The sequence below is a fragment of the Narcine bancroftii genome, chromosome 4, assembly GCF_036971445.1.
Source record: "Narcine bancroftii isolate sNarBan1 chromosome 4, sNarBan1.hap1, whole genome shotgun sequence".
In the NCBI taxonomy this organism is placed as follows: Eukaryota; Metazoa; Chordata; class Chondrichthyes; order Torpediniformes; family Narcinidae; genus Narcine; species Narcine bancroftii.
In genome coordinates this window covers 40830877-40843705 of record NC_091472.1, presented here as the reverse complement: position 1 = coordinate 40843705, position 12829 = coordinate 40830877, and the positions used below count along the sequence as shown (strand labels likewise).

The 12829-nt window shown below is 50.2% G+C and overlaps 1 protein-coding gene across 4 annotated transcripts in view; it reads right to left on the bottom strand.

The window, feature by feature from the left end:
- The window catches only part of LOC138760488 (suppressor of cytokine signaling 5-like), a 45613-nt gene extending 39811 nt beyond the window's left edge, over nt 1-5802 (bottom strand). For all 4 annotated transcript variants that reach the window (XR_011355650.1, XM_069931115.1, XM_069931114.1 and 1 more), the window contains exon 1: nt 5474-5802. The gene's annotated coding sequence lies outside the window, so the exon portion shown is untranslated. The remainder of the gene's footprint in view (nt 1-5473) is intronic.
- Between the last annotated feature and the right edge of the window lie 7027 nt (nt 5803-12829).

Genomic DNA, 12829 nt, shown 5'->3' with positions numbered 1-12829 from the left:
TGAGGCATTGGTCAGATGCACACATTTGGAATTCTGAGTCCAGTTTTCGGCTCTATATCCAGAGAAGGATGTGCTGGAGTTGGAGCATCCAGAGGAGTTGGGGATGAGAGGGTTAATATATGTGGAATGTTTGATGGCTCTGGGCCTGTACTTGCTGGAGTTTAGAAGGATGAGGGGCGGATCTAATTGAAACATACTGAATATTTAAAGGACTGGATAGAATGGACACAGAAAAATGTTGCCAGTAGTGGGAGAGTCTAATTCCAGAAGGCAGTCTCAGAATAAAAAGACCTCCTTTTAGAACAGAAATGAGCAATTTCTTCAGCCAGAGGTAAATCTATGGAATTCATTTCTCCAGATGGTTGTGGAGGCCAAGTCATTGAGTAGATCAGAGGTTGATAAATTCCAGATTAGCAAGGTTGTCAAAGGTTATAGGAAGGCGGCAGAAAAATGGGGTTGAAAGACAACATCAGCCATGATTCAAACGGCAGAGCAGACCCAATGGCCACCCAAGTGGCCCAATTCTGCTCTCATTTCTTATATTAGAATGCCAGCTAAATTGAAATCCTTTCCTAAACTGGGCAAGATCTGAAAAATGTACAATTGTTTCCATAAAATACAGGAGACTTCAAATACTGCTTGACCTGCTGAGTTCCTCCAACTCTATTCTGCCCACAAACATCAAGGTGATAAGCTGAAATTTATCTGCCTCCTTATAAAGATGACTACAATTTTAATTTAATTAGTCTCCTTATAATTGTATAACAAAACTGCAGTTATACCACATCAAATCAAGTCTTAACACTAGCATTTAAACAATAGTGAAACAAAAATCACGAGTTAAAAAACATTCAGGATGGTTTGAGAGAGTACAAAATTCTTGAAACAGTTTCAAATCAGATTTTTCACAGAGCAACTCAAAGACAATAGGTATAAAACATTCAATAAGCAGGAAGTTGGTCAATTAAAAAAACTGAAATTACCGAAAAGTGAACATACTCCTATGTATCCCAATTGATCCCCCGAATCATGCCATCATACTTACAGTCAGTCAAGAAGCCAAAAGGCAGCCTTACTTAACGTACTGTAATATTTTAGACAAAAAAAAACCAACCCCACAATCAAAAAGTACAAGGCTAGATTTCATCCTAAATAATTACCATCATTAAAAAAAATTGGACTGAGTGTACGTGACTGGGTGCACACCATTCAAGAGTGGGATGGACAGCTTTATAGATGCATTAAATAAATGAGTTGCAGGTAACACCAGCCAGGGAATATGGGAGGGGGGGGCTGGGAGGATGGGAAGGGAGGGGGGCTGGGAAGGGGGGGATGGGGGGATGGGAAGGGGGGGATGGGATGGGAGGGATGGGGGGATGGGAGGGATGGGGGGATGGGATGGATGGGGGGATGGGATGGATGGGGGGATGGGATGGATGGGGGGATGGGATGGATGGGGGGATGGGATGGATGGGGGGATGGGATGGATGGGGGGATGGGATGGATGGGGGGATGGGATGGATGGGGGGATGGGATGGATGGGGGGATGGGATGGATGGGGGGATGGGATGGATGGGGGGATGGGATGGATGGGGGGATGGGATGGATGGGGGGATGGGATGGATGGGGGGTTGGGATGGATGGGGGGTTGGGATGGATGGGGGGTTGGGATGGATGGGGGGTTGGGATGGATGGGGGGTTGGGATTGGGATGGATGGGGGGTTGGGATGGATGGGGGGTTGGGATGGATGGGGGGTTGGGATGGATGGGGGGTTGGGATGGATGGGGGGTTGGGATGGATGGGGGGTTGGGATGGATGGGGGGATGGGATGGATGGGGGGATGGGATGGATGGGGGGATGGGATGGATGGGGGGATGGGATGGATGGGGGGATGGGATGGATGGGGGGATGGGATGGATGGGGGGATGGGATGGATGGGGGGATGGGATGGATGGGGGGATGGGATGGATGGGATGGATGGGGGGATGGGATGGATGGGGGGATGGGATGGATGGGGGGATGGGATGGATGGGGGGATGGGATGGATGGGATGGATGGGGGGATGGGATGGATGGGGGGATGGGATGGATGGGGGGATGGGATGGATGGGGGGATGGGATGGATGGGGGGATGGGATGGATGGGGGGATGGGATGGATGGGGGGATGGGATGGATGGGGGGGATGGGATGGATGGGTGGATGGGATGGATGGGGGGGATGGGATGGATGGGATGGATGGGATGGATGGGATGGATGGGATGGATGGGATGGATGGGATGGATGGGATGGATGGGATGGATGGGATGGATGGGATGGATGGGGGGGATGGGATGGATGGGGGGGATGGGGGGGATGGGATGGATGGGGGGGATGGGATGGATGGGGGGGATGGGATGGATGGGGGGATGGGATGGATGGGGGGATGGGATGGATGGGGGGATGGGATGGATGGGGGGGATGGGATGGGGGGATGGGATGGATGGGGGGATGGGATGGATGGGGGGATGGGATGGATGGGGGGATGGGATGGATGGGGGGATGGGATGGATGGGGGGATGGGATGGATGAGGGGATGGGATGGATGGGGGGATGGGATGGATGGGGGGATGGGATGGATGGGGGGATGGGATGGATGGGGGGATGGGATGGATGGGGGGATGGGATGGATGGGGGGATGGGATGGATGGGGGGATGGGATGGATGGGGGGATGGGATGGATGGGGGGATGGGATGGATGGGGGGATGGGATGGATGGGGGGATGGGATGGATGGGGGGATGGGATGGATGGGGGGATGGGATGGATGGGGGGGGATGGGATGGATGGGGGGATGGGATGGATGGGGGGATGGGATGGATGGGGGGATGGGATGGATGGGGGGATGGGATGGATGGGGGGATGGGATGGATGGGGGGATGGGATGGATGGGGGGATGGGATGGATGGGGGTGATGGGATGGATGGGGGTGATGGGATGGATGGGGGTGATGGGATGGATGGGGGTGATGGGATGGATGGGGGTGATGGGATGGATGGGGGTGATGGGATGGATGGGGGTGATGGGATGGATGGGGGTGATGGGATGGATGGGGGTGATGGGATGGATGGGGGTGATGGGATGGATGGGGGTGATGGGATGGATGGGGGTGATGGGATGGATGGGGGTGATGGGATGGATGGGGGTGATGGGATGGATGGGATGGATGGGGGTGATGGGATGGATGGGGGTGATGGGATGGATGGGGGTGATGGGATGGATGGGGGTGATGGGATGGATGGGGGTGATGGGATGGATGGGATGGATGGGGGGGTGGGATGGATGGGGGGGATGGGATGGAGGGGGGGATGGGATGGAGGGGGGGATGGGATGGAGGGGGGGATGGGATGGAGGGGGGGATGGGATGGAGGGGGGGATGGGATGGAGGGGGGGATGGGATGGAGGGGGGGATGGGATGGAGGGGGGGATGGGATGGAGGGGGGGATGAGATGGAGGGGGGGATGGGATGGAGGGGGGGATGGGATGGAGGGGGGATGGGATGGAGGGGGGGATGGGATGGAGGGGGGGATGGGATGGAGGGGGGGATGGGATGGAGGGGGGGATGGGATGGAGGGGGGGATGGGATGGAGGGGGGGATGGGATGGATGGGGGGGATGGGATGGATGGGATGGATGGGGGGGATGGGATGGATGGGATGGATGGGGGGATGGGATGGATGGGGGGATGGGATGGGATGGATGGGGGGATGGGATGGGATGGATGGGGGATGGGATGGGATGGATGGGGGGATGGGATGGGATGGATGGGGGAATGGGATGGGATGGATGGGGGAATGGGATGGGATGGATGGGGGAATGGGATGGGATGGATGGGGGAATGGGATGGGATGGATGGGGGAATGGGATGGGATGGATGGGGGAATGGGATGGGATGGATGGGGGAATGGGATGGGATGGATGGGGGAATGGGATGGGATGGATGGGGGAATGGGATGGATGGGGGAATGGGATGGGATGGATGGGGGAATGGGATGGGATGGATGGGGGAATGGGATGGGATGGATGGGGGAATGGGATGGGATGGATGGGGGAATGGGATGGGATGGATGGGGGAATGGGATGGGATGGATGGGGGAATGGGATGGGATGGATGGGGGAATGGGATGGGATGGATGGGGGAATGGGATGGGATGGATGGGGGAATGGGATGGGATGGATGGGGGAATGGGATGGGATGGATGGGGGAATGGGATGGGATGGATGGGGGAATGGGATGGGATGGATGGGGGAATGGGATGGGATGGATGGGGGAATGGGATGGGATGGATGGGGGAATGGGATGGGATGGATGGGGGAATGGGATGGGATGGATGGGGGAATGGGATGGGATGGATGGGGGAATGGGATGGGATGGATGGGGGAATGGGATGGGATGGATGGGGGAATGGGATGGGATGGATGGGGGAATGGGATGGGATGGATGGGGGAATGGGATGGGATGGATGGGGGAATGGGATGGGATGGATGGGGGAATGGGATGGGATGGATGGGGGAATGGGATGGGATGGATGGGGGAATGGGATGGGATGGATGGGGGAATGGGATGGGATGGATGGGGGAATGGGATGGGATGGATGGGGGAATGGGATGGGATGGATGGGGGAATGGGATGGGATGGATGGGGGAATGGGATGGGATGGATGGGGGAATGGGATGGGATGGATGGGGGAATGGGATGGGATGGATGGGGGAATGGGATGGGATGGATGGGGGAATGGGATGGGATGGATGGGGGAATGGGATGGGATGGATGGGGGAATGGGATGGGATGGATGGGGGAATGGGATGGGATGGATGGGGGAATGGGATGGGATGGATGGGGGAATGGGATGGGATGGATGGGGGAATGGGATGGGATGGATGGGGGAATGGGATGGGATGGATGGGGGAATGGGATGGGATGGATGGGGGAATGGGATGGGATGGATGGGGGAATGGGATGGGATGGATGGGGGAATGGGATGGGATGGATGGGGGAATGGGATGGGATGGATGGGGGAATGGGATGGGATGGATGGGGGAATGGGATGGGATGGATGGGGGAATGGGATGGGATGGATGGGAGAACTGCACGCGTCTTGCTCAAAGCAACATATACAATGGGTGCATTTATCTACATTACAAAGGCCCAGGGGACTGGGAAGCCAAGTGTGAGCCCGGCCGTGGACGTACAGAAGCCAGTGTCCTGTGGGGAGCTCAGGAGCCTACAAAGGGGCACTGGCCTGGTCTTCCGCTCGCCCATGTACCTGCGGTTGCTGGTGGGGGGAGGGAACGGGACATGGAAGCAGGCATTGTCGCCGTGCGGATTTAGACTTGTAGCCGCTTTTTTAATAACGCAAAGCTATTCCGGGATGATTTTGTCGGCGGGAGATGCCCTCCTGGTTTCGCGAGCCCACGCCCTGGTCGCTCTCACTTACCTCAGCTCCTTGGCAGAACCTCCACTTTCAGGAACATCTCAGCCCCACAAGGCAACGGAAACAAAAATGAAGGAGGCGGGGGTCCCCCTTCTCAGGGAACCGGGGCTCCAACTGCGGCTAATGGAGAGGAGGAGGAGGGGGGGGGAGGGAAGGCCGCGCGTCGAGAGGCCAGCTCGACCACCCCGGCCCGGGCAGCTCCCGAGCCGGCCGATAGCTTCACGAAGGAAGCGACCGCTCGCGCTCCCACCCTCGGCGTCCAGTCCAACGGCGACCGAGACCTTGTGCAGGGGATTGGTGGGAAGGCGGCCGCCCCGACCGGCTGGCGGAAACTCCATGACGACGGGTGATTGACGGCGCCGCCCTGCCACTTGGAAGGCGCCCGTGCGGAGGCCCATGGCAACCCAGCAGCCAATGGCGGGCAGGGAGGGGCGGGCAGAGAGTCAGAGAGGCCGAGTCAGCCATTGAGCTCGGTGGTTTCTCTCTCAGGTGTGTGGAGCAAGGTCTAAATGGCAGCAAGAACCTACCTGACCAAAAAGGCAGCCATTAACGGCCTTCAAAATCAAGGATACTGGCATCATTTTCAGGAAGCCGAGAGAGCCAGTGAGTACACGAAGGCCCCATACGAGCCTTCCAATGGTCACGTGTGCAACGAAATTGAGTTCCAGGACTTGGGGTCTGAGTTCAAAAAACCAGTGGCTTCCCTAAGGATGAAATTGCATTTCAAACGAAAACCCGCCTTTGCCACCACACCAGCTCATGGCACAAAATAAAAGCAATTGACACTTCTGGAAATAAATTTGGCCACTTGTATGATTTAATATCATTTGGGGTTTTTTAAAAAAAACCCAAAGTCATCAATTCAGCCCATCTACTCTACACCGATCAAAATATCCCATTCACGCTCATTCCACCTGCCAGCGTTTGGCCCATATGCCTTTCAACCAATCAATTGTTGCATCCATTCAAAAGAAATATTCCCAGAGTAAAAACACAGTGCTGGAGAAATTAAGCAGGTCACTTAAATCCCAGGGGGACCAGAATCCTGGCAGAGGTATTTGCTAGGGCTACTCAGGATCCTTTAAACTAGAATGGTTGGGGGGAGGGAACAAAATAGTACAGAGCAGTAAGGAGAAGGTTAGAATGAAAACAATGAAAGTTTGTAGTAAGTATTTGAATATGGATGGGCAGGTGATAGAGAAGGGAAATGCTCTGGAAGAAGATGAAGGGCAATTGTCAGGAAAAGTAAATAATGTTGTTCTTAAAGATGAGGGAAAACAGGGATTAAAAAATGGGAAATCCCTGAAATTCATATATTTTAATGCCAGGAGTATTGTAAAAAAGGTGGATGAGCTGAAGGTGTGGATTGATACTTGGAAGTATGATGTGGTAGCGATTAGTGAGACATGGTTGCAGGAGGGATGTGATTGGCAACTGAATATCCCTGGGTTTCGTTGTTTTAGGTGTGATAGAGTCGGAGGGGCAAGAGGAGGTGGGGTTGCATTGCTTGTCAGGGAAAATATTACAGCGGTGCCTAGGAAGGATAGATTAGAGGGCACATCCACGGAGGCTATTTGGGTGGAACTGAGGAGTAGGAAAGGAGAGGTTACACTTGTAGGGGTGTATTATAGACCACCCGGAGGGGACCGAGGCCTAGAGGAGCAAATCTGTAGGGAGATAGTAGATATTTGTGATAAGCACAGGGTTGTAATTATGGGAGATTTTAATTTTCCACATATAGATTGGGAAACACATTCTGTGAAAGGAATGGATGGGTTAGAGTTTGTGAAATGTGTGCAAGATAGTTTTTTACAACAATATGTAGAGGTGCCAACCAGAGAAGGAGCAGTGTTAGATCTACTGTTGGCAAATGGGATGGGTCAAGTGACGGAGGTTAGTGTTGGCGAGCACTTCGGGTCCAGTGATCATAATGCCATCAGCTTCAATGTCATTATGGAAAGAGAGAAATCAGGGCCAAGGATTGAGGTTTTTGATTGGGGAAAAGCTAGATTTGAGGAGATGCGAAAGGACTTGCAGGGTGTGCATTGGGACAATTTGTTTTATGGGCAGGATGTAGTAGAGAGATGGAAGTCTTTTAAAGATCAGATTTTGAGAGTGCAAAAGCTTTATGTTCCTGTTAGGTTAAAAGGAGGGGCAAAAGGTTTGAGAGAGCCGTGGTTTTCAAGGAATATTGGAAACTTGGTTCGAAGAAAAAGGGAGGCGTACATTAGATATAAGAAGCATGGAGTTAAGGAGATGTTTGAAAGATACATTGAATGTAAGAGGAATCTTAAGAGAGGAATTAGGAAAGCTAAAAGAAGGTACGAGAAAACTATGGCAAGCAGGGTGAAAACAAATCCAAAAGAGTTCTACAAATATGTTAATGGTAAGAGGAAAGCTAGAGACAAAATTGGTCCCTTAGAAAATCAGAGTGGAAAACTGTGTGTGGAACCTAGAGAAATGGGGGAGATATTGAACAGTTTCTTTTCTTCGGTATTCACTAAGGAGAAGGATATTGGGAGATGTGGGATAAAAAAAGCAAATTGGGTAAATATGGGGAATATAGAGATTACAAAAGGTGTAGTTTTAAGGCTTTTGAAGAATATAAAGGTGGATAAGTCTCCAGGACCAGACGGGATCTTCCCCAGGACATTGAGAGAAGTGAAGGAGGAAATAGCAGAGGCTCTGGCGGTAATTTTTCGAATGTCATTAGATATGGGGATAGTGCCGGAGGATTGGCGCATTGCGCATGTGGTTCCGTTATTTAAAAAGGGTTCAAGGAGGAAGCCTGGCAACTATCGGCCTGTAAGTTTGACGTCTGTGGTAGGTAAATTAATGGAGAAAATTCTTAGAGATAGTACTTATAAACATCTGGATAGACAGGGTCTGATCAGGAGTACTCAACATGGATTTGTGGGAGGAAGGTCATGTTTGACCAATCTGATTGAATTTTTTGAAGAGGTGACTAGGAATGTGGATGAGGGTAGCGCAGTGGATGTTGTCTATATGGACTTCAGTAAGGCCTTCGATAAGGTACCACATGGAAGGTTAGTTAGGAAGGTGCAGTCTTTAGGTATAAATTTTGAGATAGTCAAATGGATTGAACATTGGCTGAAAGGGAGAGGCCAGAGAGTGGTAGTGGATAATTGTCTGTCAGGTTGGAGGCCGGTGACCAGTGGTGTGCCTCAAGGATCTGTATTGGGCCCATTGTTGTTCGTTATATACATTAATGATCTAGATGATGGGGTGGTGAATTGGATTAGTAAATATGCAGACGATACTAAGATAGGTGGAATAGTGGATAATGAAGAAGGTTTTCTAGGATTGCAGAGGGATTTGGGCTGCTTAGAAAAGTGGGCTGAAAAATGGCAGATGGAATTTAATGCTGATAAGTGTGAGGTGCTTCATTTTGGTAAGAAGAATCAGAATAGGACATATGTGGTAAATGGGAGAGCATTGAGGAATACAGAAGAGCAGAAAGATTTAGGAGTGACGGTACATCGTTCTCTGAAGGTAGAAACTCACGTGAATAGGGTGGTGAAGAAGGCTTTTAGTATGCTGGCCTTTATCAATCATTGCATGGAATATAGGAGTTGGGAGGTGATGTTGAGATTGTATAAGACGTTGGTGCGGCCTAATTTGGAGTTCTGTGTGCAGTTCTGGTCGCCTAATTATAGGAAGGATATAAACAGAGTGGAGAGAGTGCAGAGAAGGTTTACCAGAATGTTGCCTGGGTTTAAGCATCTGGAGTATGGGGAGAGATTGGACAGATTGGGTCTTTATTCTTTGGAGCGTAGAAGGTTGAGAGGGGATTTGATAGAAGTATTTAAGATTATGAAAGGGATAGACAGAGTGGATGTGGATAGACTATTTCCGTTAAGAGGAGGAAAGATTAAAACAAGAGGACATGAGTTAAGAATTAAGGGGCAGAGGTTTAGAGGTAACATGAGGGGGAACTTCTTTACTCAGAGAGTGGTAGCTGTGTGGAATGATCTTCCGGGAGAAATAGTGGCGGCGGAGTCAATTGTATTATTTAAGAAAAGGTTGGACAGGTATATGGATGAGAGGAAGATGGAGGGTTATGGGCATTGTGCAGGGAGGTGGGATTAGAAAGGGGTGTTTGGTTCGGTGCGGACTAGAAGGGCCTAATGGCCTGTTTCCGTGCTGTAATTGTTATTATTATTATTATTAAAACCGTGTAGCAAAGGTAAAGATACATAACCAACATTTTGGGCTTGAGCCCTTGATCAAGGTGTGAAGGGTATCATTCCTTGATTGAAGGGCTCCAAGATGGATGTGGTGTTGCACATGGATTGACACAAGAGATTCATTGGAAAATTAAGACTGGGGCAGAATTGGTTGGTAGTCTGGAATAAACAGGTCTTCCTCCTAGAGGCAAGAAATTATTTTTGAGGTATACCAACAATTCACAATATACTGTGTATTAGTTATTTGGATGTGGGAATTAAATGTCACATATCCACAAAGTTTCAGACAACACAATGCTGAGTGTGAGATGTATGCAGAAAGGCTTCCCTATAATTTGAAGAGGATGAGTGAACAGGCAAATAAATAGCAGAAGTATGATAATGTGGCTGTGTATTAGGCTATCCATTTTAGGGACAAGAGCAAGAAGGCAAATTGTCTGAATGGTGATAGATTGTGAAAGAGGAAGTTTCATAGACCTGGGTGTTCTTGTGCACCAGTTGTTGACAGAAAAGCATTTGGGTGTAGCAGATGCTGAAAAACAAAGTAAAGGATGGACTTCACCTTGAGAACAGGAGTAGGGAGGTCATCCTGCAATTGTACAGGGTTGTGGGAAACACTGCACAATTTTGGGCTCCTCAGAAGAAGGGTGTTCTTGCTATGGAGGGAGTGCCACAAAGATTTGTCAAACCCATCCTTCTGTTGTATCACTGATGTATGATGAGCAATTAGGCCTATAATTGCTGGGGTTTAAAATCATGAAAGTATTCCTGTCCAAATCCAACTGGACTTATCTATCTATCCGTTTGTCTATTTGTATGGGCTTGATATGAGGAGGGAATGGAAAGGGAAGAAATTCAATGGCCTGATCCTTTTTCACTACCCCACCCTGCTCTGATCACAAGACACCAACTTACAATTCAGTTTAAGTCCAAGATCAACTTACTCAGACAGTAAAATGACAACAGTTCTCTTTCCATTGTTTTAACTTCTTCCTTTTCCTTCAACACTTCCTGATTTTAATTAAACCCAATGATCATCACCTGCTCAAACCTAAAACTTTTGAATTTCCATCAGAAACCACGCCACAGCTAAACTTCTGTAAAACCCAAACTCTTTGACAAAGAATTTGGTGACATGCCCAAATAGCTCTGTTTTCGGCTCACAGATAAAACTGTTAGAGAAGCTTGTTGTCAAGCCCAATGAGGAAAAGGTAATCTAGATTTGATGGTGTACAATTGACCAGATTTGATTAGGAAGCCCAAGGCAATCACCATCTGATAGAATTCATTAAATCAGCTGGTGTGGCCTCTTCTGTTCAGGAGAATTGAGGCCAGAGTTAGTTCATTCTCTGAGTCACTGCTGCTGCGATATGGCAATATGACCGCCCCGGAGATCTTGAAGATGGCTGTCCCCATGAATCACACACAGTGGGATGAGAGGGAGAAGCTGAAAACTAGTGTATTGGTAGCACAATAGTGTAATGTTAACTTCAGAGGATCTAGCCAAAGTTGATTAGAAGGGAACCCCAGCAGGGATGATGAGAGGGCAACAATGGCAGGAGTTTCTAGAGTAATTCGGAATATGCAGGATCATTTCATCTAAAAGAAGTAGCAGCATTCTAAAGGGAGGATTAGGCAACTGTGGCTAACAAGGGAAGTCACAGACTGCATAAAAGCAAAAGAAAAGGCATACAATATTGCAAAGATTAGCAGGAAATGAAGGACATTCAATAAACATGAGCAGACTCGAAGCACATGATTAAAGGCTTTAATAACTTGAAATCACAGTAACCGGATCCAAGGCAGATATGAAGGGAGGGATTAAGGTGACTCTGCCTTTATTGGGGAATCTTCCAGGGAGAAATTACAGGGTTGGAAGTGGGCCAGCCTGTACAGCACAGTAATGTGTCATATTCCGCCATATTCACCCCTTTTTAGATAGAGTCCTGCTGGGTAAAGTGCAACAGAGTCCGTCATTACCATTCATATAGTCTTTTAGTTTACCGATCCAGCCAGTCCGGTGTCTTTATCTGCTGCTGTGATCGCCGCAGTGTTGGTTGTGTAGTTGACACCTCCTGTGGGACAGTGACCTATATAGTGGGCTGAATGTCCAAGGCCTGAGCTCTGTAGTCCAAACTGGTTCCAGGGGGTGTGCGGGTGTTGGGGTGATGTGGGATGAGGCCTGGGGGGTGATGCTGGTGGTTCGAGTACTCGGCTGTCAGCAAGATACAAGGGATTGGCTGGTCAATGATGGGGGTTCCCGTATACACCTCTGCTGACGGGGCTCCTGCATGGATACCATCTCTGTCCACCTATCTTGGTACAGCAAGTGGGTGCATTGGAGGTTTGCATATAGGAGGTGCACCTCCTGGACCAGCAGATCTGACTTGTGGTTCCTAACACGACTGCAATGTAGCACGGGCCCTGGGATCGTCAGCCAGACTAGTAGTGTGGTTCCCAATGCTGACCTCTTGGGGAAGGATAACAGTTTTTCATGTGGGGTGGCATTTGTAGCTGTACACAGCAGGAACCTGGTGGCATGTAGCGCTTCCAGAAGGACTTCTTGCTACTGGGAGATGGGCATCCCTTTTGACTTGAGGGCCAAGAGATTTCCCTCCAGATCGTGCCATTCTCCCTTTCTACCTGCCCATTTCCATTGGGGGTTTTAGTTGGTTGTCCTGCTTGTGGCTATGCCTTGGACAGAAAATACTGGTGCAACTCCTCACTCATGAATAAGGACCCCCCGATCACTATAAATGTAACTGGGGTATCCAAACAAGGTGAAGAGGTTGTGGAGGGGTTTAATGGCCATGGGCATGGACATATCCGGACAAGGAATAGTGAATGGGAAGCGTGAGTGCTCATCCACGAAATCATTCTGATTTATGGAGGGGAGGGGCCCTTGAAGTGAGACATTCGAAAGGGCGGGTGACCTTGATCAGTTGAGCCTTCTTCAGCCAGTGGAAGTGTGGCTTGCACTCCGCACAGACCGAACAGTTACGGGTCAGCTCCTGATCTCCTCAATTGAATAGGGAGTTTGCAGGCCCTCACAAAGTGATAGAACCTGTGGCCCTGGGATGGGCTTGGAGACGATCTGCGTGCACCCAGCGCAGCTTCCACGAGACAGGGCTTCGGGTGGCTCATTAAGTTC